Below are 6,949 nucleotides of genomic sequence, written 5' to 3'. Positions count from 1 at the left end.
CATATTGAAATCCACCTGCTCAGTGCTACTAACCCCTCAAGTCCCAAGTCAGTTGGGGAGCTCCTGAAAGACAAGGATGATATAACCATCAACATCCTCAGTTGGGTTCACAAAACAGATGGCAGAATGGAGCCCCAGGATGAAGGCTTCCTTCCTTCCTACCCTATAAACCCTCAGGCGAAGAACAAAGGAATGGAGTGTATCCTGAATGACCTCAGATTGTCAATAATTATAAGCTCCTCAAATTGATGAAGCCCCAAGCACTCAAACATGGCGAAATTGGCTTCCAAGGAAAGAAATCCTGACTCATTTTGGGAATTGGAAATGGGACACTTGGCAGGAATCATTCACAATAAACACCTTATTAACATGACAGCTGGTGGCAAAGATCATGGTTTACTGTTAGAAAGAACACACCCAACTCTAGACAATCCCCGTTGGCCATAAAGTTCTGTAACTTCTTCCATTTCCTTCACATTCGGGTGACAAACAAATAATCTCTGAGAATAGGAAAAACTATGTAGGGACATGTTGAAAAACATGTTCCAGAATATCCAACAATGAGATCTCATTGGGAATGTGATGGAATACTATGGAATGGCCTTTGGAAGGCACCTGTATGAAGCATTTAAAGAGGGCCTAGAAATGCCCCAATGATCTGAGCTCCCTGCTGGCTCCCTTCCTTTCTCAGCATGATCATTTCCCCAGGTAAAGACAAGGGAATTCTTTTCTAGAATCCCAAAGAGATGGTAAGACCGTGAAGCCAAGAGGTTCTTGAAGGCACCTCCTACACACTAAATACATCACCAGGGAGACTCACTGGTAGAGCCCCAGATGAGACCAGATAAGAGAACTGAATAAGAAAGGACTAAAGGAAACTAGGAAATACAGAGAGCCCAAGCATGCTTTGGAGGATGAAGGTGTCTATGTGGCTGTGACAGGAAACCCTGCATAGGAAGGGTCATCAAAATAGCAGGTGCAGAAGGTAGTTTGTGTAACATCTCCAGCTGGGAAGTCCTGCCTGGGGTTGGCACTGATGCCCAACATCCAGGAAGACCCTGTCTGCAAGAAGCGTGCACTGCTGCCTACCCAGATGTCCAAGAGGATGATCCACCAGTTGGGGCAGGCATGCATTCTGCCAACTAAAACAGGAAAATTCAGCTTTGTGGGAATTTCTCAAGAAGCAGAGCCCAACCACCATGGCAGAACGGTTAAGCTGAGTAGGCTCTGCCCAGGACAGAACAGCTAGCCTGACTACAGACACCATCACCTCCCATGCCTCCTGCAGGAACTACAGTGGCTGGAATTTGGTTTGAAGTATTAAGGATGCACACACAATCATTAAGAGAAGAGGACCATGGTTTCTAGGGTGGACACTGCATTGAACAGGTCTTTAAGGATGTGTGTAATAGAACATGCAAGAGTTTGCTATTGATTAAATGCATTGTCCAGGAACACAGTCCTGATTTGGATAGGTCATCCAAAACACAGTGAACAACTTCTGTTGCAAAATACTTCATGAAGGTGCAAAGTGTAGCATATACATGTTCACGTCACTTGGAAAAAAGATGTGCTTCTGGTCACTGGATGGCCTTTGTTGGCTGTTATCCAGCTGGGTACAGATCAAGTTATTGAAGAGGAAAACAAAAATCTTGGAGGAGACAGGGGAATTTTTTATTCTAAAAATAGCTACTTTATTTGCTTGAATTTGAAATCTGAGGGGTAGAAGTTATAGCCCTCACAGGGGAAAGGAAAGAAACTTCACATTCTAAAACCCTCAAAGTATAACACAGGAACATTATTGCGATGTTTGAATAATAATGTCACAATACCTTTACTCAAAAATTGAAGAACTTCTGACACAGCAGTGTGCTATTAGTGAACTCATCCTGGTAGGTGAAAATAAATAATAAGTAGTTAAGTTAACATGACACTTGCTCACTAGGTCTATAGGAGGTGAATACATCCCCTTAGGGTAGGATCGGGTGGGAATTAACTGAGAATGCACATCCTTTGAGGAAGGCTGGATTACTTTATCTTTAATACAGTTAAAAATCTATGGAAGGGAGCCACCGTGGTTTACTTTGGACCAACTGGTTTTCCCACAAACTCTGCCTGATCGTTCCCTCCTCCCCCCAAAGATGTAATTGACTTCTGAGCAGACAGAAATGGCTGGTTTGGAGTTGGTGCCAGTAGCTCTGGCTCTCTCTCATGCAGGTAGATGACATTCAGCTTCCCAGCTTCTCCTGCTTTGAAGGGTCTTAGTCTTCCTACCTCCTCATGGCAGAAGCCGCTCTCATAAATGACCGTCACCTCTCTCAGTTCCCTGGGATGCTGAGCGTGCTGGCTTTCAATGTCACCGCCTGGCAGACTCAGCGACTCCACAGAAGGGTGGCTTATTATTATTGTGGGGGGTGTGGAATGCCTTCTTCAGGACACTAGGGAGGGCCTTGGTCAGGTGCCATGTTCTAACACGTGGGCATCGGACATGCTGCCCGGACAATGGGTTCACATGGGGTGGGGAAGGGGCTAGGCCGGGGTGACAGCAGAGGCTCCTTCCGTGGCCAGGGCATTCACATGACCACACACTTGCCCTTGAACTTGTTTTTCCTCTTCTGCTGCTTGCTCTTTTTGCCGTCGATCTGGAGGCTCATGGTCCTGCGCTTCTCCAGGTTAAGCAGCTCCTGGAAGAGCTCCTTGACGTTGTGGTTGAGCTTGGCCGAGGTCTCCATGAAGGTGCACTTCCAGGAGTGTGCCAGGGCCTCCGACTGGCTGCTCTGTACCTCGCGGCTGGGGCTCTCGTCACACTTGTTGCCCACCAGCATGATGGGGATGCTCTCCATGTCCCCTTTGATCTAGCAGATCTGCTCGTAGATGGGCTTGAGCTCCTCCAGGGACTGCCGGCTGGTGATGGAGTACACCAGGATGAAGGCGTGCCCCTTGGAGATGGACAGGCGCTGCATGGCCGGGAACTGGTGGCACCCGGTGGTGTCGGTGATCTGCAGGGTACAGATGCTCCTGTCGCAGCTGATCACCTGCCAGTAGGTGTCTTCCACCGTGGGGATGTAGCTCTCCCGGAAGGTGCCCTTCACAAACCGCAGGAGGAGGGAGCTCTTGCCAACGCCCCTGGCCCCAAACACGGCCACCCGGTAGTCATTGCTCTGCTCAGGCATGTTGCTGCAGGGCTCCCACCGTCCACCTGGGGACACCTGGCAAAGGAACCAGATGTGGAGAGAATGAATTTATTTGAAATTTTAAAAAAAATTGACTTTGAAAAGTATGACTTTGCTTTCTTTTTGACTCTGCTTTCACTCTCCCAGCCCAAGAACAGATTTCATTTAGAAACATCCACAATTCTAAATTCAATAAATCTGGCCAATCCTCAGTCTCCCAGAGGGCAGCTCATCTGCTCAGGAGCTAAACTGGAACCAGTCTGTTTCTCCTTCTTGGATCTTGACTCTGAGCAACTTTCATCACACACAGACCCTCTGCTCAGGGAGAAGAGGCAGAGTCTTCTAGATCGGGAAGAGGGGTGGGAGGGAAAGGGGGGCGAAGGAGAATAGCATGGGTGGTGGAAGGAGACCCTCATCATTATACAAAATACATGTATGAAGATGTGAGTTTGGTGTCAACATACCTTATATACAATCAGAGATATGGTAAAATGTGGTCTAAAGGTGTATTAAGAATTGTAATGCAAAATAATAATAATAATAATAATAATAATAATAATAAAGAGCTCATGTATAATGGCATAATTTGGAGTGAACATATTTTATGTACAGAGTTACAAAAAATGGTGTTGTGAATGGATAATTATGATTGTAATGCACTCCACTATTGTCAGATATGTAAGAAATTAAAAAAAAAAAGGGAGATGCAGAGTCATCCCAAGAGGGACAGAATCAAGGATAGGCAATGGGGGGAGATGAGAAATTCACCAATGCCCTGAAGACACACACACACACACACACACACACACACACACACATACACACACAGCATGTGTGATTTTCTTTTTTAATATTTGGAGGGAGGAATGAGGAAGCTTTTAATATTTATTTAAAGTTCATGTTAACTCATGAAATCCTACCACCTTGAAGAAGCTGGTGTCACTATTTCTGATGTAAAATGTTGAAACTGGAAACACAGAAGGGCTCAGGACGACAGTGTGATTCAGCCAGTGAGGAACAAGACTGGGCCACCAACCAAGGCACTATGGATGCCAGGCTAGCCACAGGCTGTCTGTAGAAGGGCTGGTCATGGTGTCCTGGGCATTACTCAAGCAGAGACTATCACCACCATGTAGAAAGACTTAAAAGTTAACTAAGAAACTTGGATAGTCGTTTTATTCATCAAACCTAAAATGATGTGTTTTATTTTTAAGAATCACAAGGAATGGAATATCACCAGGCTCTCTGTCATTAAAATTATTAGCAGTCATTAAAACTGAGTAGAATGGGTTCCTTCCATCACAAACCTGACCCCTGGTCCATGGGAATTGTACATGTGTTTTTTTCATTTATAATCCATCAAATATCTTTTATCCTGTCTCCTCTTTGGCAAGGAAGGACATAATATGCAAAAAACAGAGAAATAAGCAATATTCACATTTTTTAAACTAAAACAGAGAGGTAAATCTAATGCGAATCCTGGAATCCATTCATTTCTGCAGACAAGCATTATACTCATTTTCCCCTTTCTATTCCTAGAGTAATTATGGAATAATAATAAGCATTGCTGAGCAAAATCATTTTCAGAGTCCAGTAAAAATTATTAAACATAATTAACAATGGGAGGAAATGGGTTTAGGCAATTAATATATATATATATAGATAATCTCCTGGCAGACAGAATGTCAGATCAAAGTCCAGACTGCAACCTCCCGTCTTCTGCTTTCAACACGCACATCTGCCTACAAATTAGCTCCATCAAATCCTCAGTTGTTCTTGTGCATACTTTGGAATCCTAGACCTACAAAGAAACTGCAGAAGCATCTATGATAAAAGAAGAAATAGAAAAATGTCAGGAAGTTCATTAACAAGAAAAGACTAAAAGAGAGCCTGCTGAAGAGTTTGATGAAGTGTATTCAATGCTCATGAAATAATCAAGATCAATCCAAGAGTGTAGGGTTGGGACAAATGAAATAAATTGTCATATAAGTTAAATCTAAAAAAAAAAAAATCAGTGTCACATGGAACCTGATTGGAAGGTCCTCTCTGTATTCTCCATGTGAGGCTTGGAAGATGGTTTTCTCAGACTTGTTTAGTATTATGCTTATTTAACTCCAGAACTGAGTCCAAGAATCTAGCTGGAAGAAAAACGTCCTAACAAGCCCCAAATCCCAATATCACCCAAAGATCTCTGGGTCCACGGGATTTGTTTTTTTTATGAGTTTGCTGAATATGTGAGCATTCCTTTTTTGTGCTAAGGCATCTCCATGATAAAACTAGCAACCAAAATAGAGATAGCAACTACTAAACATAAAAAGAATCATGGTGACTGTTTTTCATTTGTCCTGATAAATATCAATTGAGCTTTGGCTACAGGCCAGGCTCTGGATGAGGGAACAGGAGACAACTGTGCAGAAGCCAGACCTATGCAGTGTCTACTCATAGAGTTCAGAATCAAGTGGAGCAGATGGAATAAAAAATATAACTTCACAAATATTTAAAAATGTACATCACAGGCTGGGGATATAGCTCAGTTGGTAGGGTGCTTGCCTTGCATGCACAAAGTCCTGGGTTCAATCCCGAGCACCATAATCCTGAGTGATATATATATATATATATATATATATATATATATATATATATATATATATATATTTCTGCAAAAGAGAGATCTAAAGGAACCACCTGATCAGACCTGGGATATCAGGAATAATGTCCCTGGTGGGACTAATGTTTAATGTGCAAGGGAGATCTGGGGCAATAACTCTGCAATGACCTCTGTCTCAAACAAGTCTTATTCCAGCTGTAAATAATATTCCCTCACCTTAGAACTATTCATGTATTTCACAAGCTTTCTGCAATACCTTCTACACACTATGCAACCTCAATGCTCACCTTCTAGCAGTAGATAACAGAAAACCTCAAGAATGGAAACATTACACCCCATGTGGAGGATGCTATCATGAAATTACAAACAAGGACTCAAGAAGAACTTAGTAGGACATCGAATTCTGCCTGGAGCCCAGGAGGCAACTCACCAGATGGCTGGAGAATGAGAAGCATGTCCATCAGAAGAAAGGATTTTATGGAAAGGAACAAATACAGGAAATAACACTGACATTCATCTCAGGGCAGGAAGTTGGCATAAACTGGCATCTGGGAGTCGGTCTGAAGGAGCCAGCGTTATTACCCAAAGGGCGGACACGGGAAGGAGGTTTGGAGACAAGGTAGTGGCCAGGAAGGAGCTGCAGAGGGGTCCGGCTTGCAGGGCAGGGGGGGAGACATCTGGTAGGTAATGGGGCTTTCGTTTAGAAGCTCAGCAGAGATCTACAAGCTAATGATAGATACAGGGATGTCATCCATACAAAAATAGCACTAAAACCTACAGAACTCCCCCAGGGAGAGAGTGGAAGGAGAAGAGCAAATGCCAAATCTGATTTGTACTATTAAAAGAACTCATCGAGTTACTTAAACTTTCTGCATTTGAGTTGCATGAATGATAAAGTGGAGATGATAAGCCCCCCTTCTTCACAGGGGCTGCTGTGGAGGGAGGGTGTGCGAGACGGTACCACTAGGTGCTCAGCACAAGCCCCAGCCACAGGTTGTCTGGCTTCTTTCATGAAGAATCGAGCAGAGAAGGGTCACCAAGGAGCAGGAAGATGGAAAGGGAGGAAAATGAGCAAGAAAACGACAAGAAGTCAAGGGAGCAGGAGGTAGGAACACCATCCAGAGGGGAATCGCAGCTACCAGCACCTTATGGAGAAAGAACACAGACC

General features: G+C 43.8%; 1 pseudogene; it reads right to left on the bottom strand.

Moving 5' to 3' along the window:
• Positions 1 to 2,573: 2,573 nt before the first annotated feature.
• LOC144251491 (GTP-binding protein Di-Ras2-like) lies at positions 2,574 to 3,173 on the bottom strand (annotated as a pseudogene).
• Between the last annotated feature and the right edge of the window lie 3,776 nt (positions 3,174 to 6,949).

The sequence above is a fragment of the Urocitellus parryii genome (genome assembly GCF_045843805.1).
Source record: "Urocitellus parryii isolate mUroPar1 chromosome 13 unlocalized genomic scaffold, mUroPar1.hap1 SUPER_13_unloc_9, whole genome shotgun sequence".
NCBI lineage: Eukaryota > Metazoa > Chordata > Mammalia > Rodentia > Sciuridae > Urocitellus > Urocitellus parryii.
This window is presented reverse-complemented; position numbering and strand designations above follow the sequence as displayed.